Genomic DNA, 2408 nt, shown 5'->3' on the forward strand with positions numbered 1-2408 from the left:
ATATTACTATAAAAGAATTACATAGTTTTCTCATACATATTTGTAGTAAGATTTCCCCAAAATTCCCCGACCGCTCCCCTTTACCCTGACCACTTACTGTTTATTACAGTGCTTCATTGGGCACAATAAAGGGTGTGCTAAAGTTCTTCTTAATCTTTGGAAGGCCTTTCAAAACACATTTATATAAACTTAAAAATTACCTCTTAGGCAGAAACTGACGCAGGACACCCCCGGCTCACTGTAGCTAATGTTCTGACAAAGTACATGACAGTGGTGCCACAAGCACAATAAGAATGCTAGGTGTGCCACAAAGTTTTTCATTAACTCATTAGTCACTTCATCACCAGCTGAAAAGGCTGTATCCCCGCCCTCATCAAGTGAACACTAATTTCATCCCTTCAGGATAGGTAAATATATTAGGATTCCTTTAAATAAATTTTAGATCTCTATAGAATTATATAAATATCATTCTTTATTGATATCCATAAGAACTAATATCTGTACTTGAGATTTTCTTTTTTAGAATCACAACCAGTAACCACAAGATGGCTGCCGCCAAGTACTGGCTGATGATTAACTCTGCCTGCTAGAGCTGTTCTCCGAAACCACGCTCCCAAAACAGAAGTTCCCAAAAGCTTGCTTACATCAATCTATCGTTGAATTGTATCAATGATTAATAGACCCACCCTTAATCAAACCCTGAATAAAATCTTTGATCTCAATTGTTAAAACTTTATGATTTGATAATTAGAACACGTAGCCCCTCTCCCATTTACTTGCATATATCCCATTTTCAATAAAAGGGCATGCTGATTCCTAGCAGTTGTCACTCCTCAGAGAGCGATCTTAGAGGAGTGTCCAACTCAGGATGCACATGAAAAAGCACGAGGTCTTTGTCTTCCTTTCCTTCCAGCATAGCCTCTGTTGAGTCAACCCACCCCTGCCAAGGCTGGTCCCCGGCAATGTCTGGTTGAGGAATACATTAATGGGATCAATGGCAGTGGAGGCATTGAAGAAGAATGGGCAGTGAACTGGAAGGTACAGCAATGGAAATGCAGAACCCAAAGTGAGGGGTTAGGTCACGGTGCAGCAGTAAGACATGAGCCTCTGCGAAGCCAACCTATGTGGGAAAGGTCCAGATTCATGTCCAGAGACCTTCCTGGGTTTGTGTACCCATGATCCCGGGCATGCTGAAACTGGGGGTGGATCATTGTTTCGGGACCTTGTTAAGGATGCTGTCTCTCTGCCTCTGTCTGAGTAATAAATAAATAAATTTAATTTTAAAAAGAAAGAAACTACCTACAATGTGACACAAAGGGGAAATAGACTAAGAGGAGAAAGAAAAAGAAGAGGATGAGGAGGAAGGAAAGAAAAATCAGTGAACCATGATACAATTTCAAGTGGTGTATATTTGTGTAATTTGAGTCCCTAGAAGAGGGTATGGGAAGAAAGACAAAATATAATTAAAGAAATCATTTCCAAAGACATTCCAAAATTGATGAAAAGTATAAACCTACAAATCCAAGATCAACGAACTCCAATCATAAAAGATGAAGACTATTCTAATATACCTCATAATCAAATTGCTCAAATCCAGTGATAAAGAGATTTTAAACACATCCAGAGAAAAAAAGAAATTATATCAGATAATCCCAGAGAGGGATAAGAAAATTGGATTTAAAATATAAAATTAAAGAAAACATTTAAAAGAAAAGAAGACAGAAAAAAAAAGAAAATATAACAGGGAAAACAGAAGATGTAATGAGACTGTATGTTTAAACTTCATTGTGTTTGTGTATATTTGTGTGTGTGTGCATGTCTGTGTGTGTGAAATAAAATAATTGAAATCAAAGTATGTTTTAAACTCTAAGGTATTAGGGTTAAAATGTAGTTGATTTAATTTAATTTAAATTCAATAATAATGACACATTTATAAAACTTCTAGAGAATTTGGAATTCTACTCAAATCCACATTTCTTTAAGATCTCTGGTTTTATGCTCATAGTTTTCTTTCTGTCCAGTATTAATTTCTATTACTATACAAGTTACAATGTTTTTATTTTATTTATGAGTTAAATTATTCACCTCTCTTCTCACCTAATCTTCCAGTAAAATATGTTTTGGGATTGTGCACCATTTTTATCCTTTGACATTAGACATCCTCTGCTATCCTATTCTATTATTCTGGAAGTACTTATACATTGATAAACACCTGGCTATGATTTTAATGTATGTGTCTTCAAAATTGATGTGTTGGAACTTTACCGAAGGTGATAGTTATAGATGAAGCCTTCGGGGAAGTGGTTAAATCATGAGCACTCCTGGCCTATGCCTGATGGGCAGTGGCACATGATATGCAGTGCCAGAGCTATGGACCAATCAGGGTTACAACCCCAGGTACCTGAAAC

This window comes from Tupaia chinensis, unplaced genomic scaffold (genome assembly GCF_000334495.1).
Source record: "Tupaia chinensis unplaced genomic scaffold, TupChi_1.0 Scaffold000093_1, whole genome shotgun sequence".
In the NCBI taxonomy this organism is placed as follows: domain Eukaryota; kingdom Metazoa; phylum Chordata; class Mammalia; order Scandentia; family Tupaiidae; genus Tupaia; species Tupaia belangeri.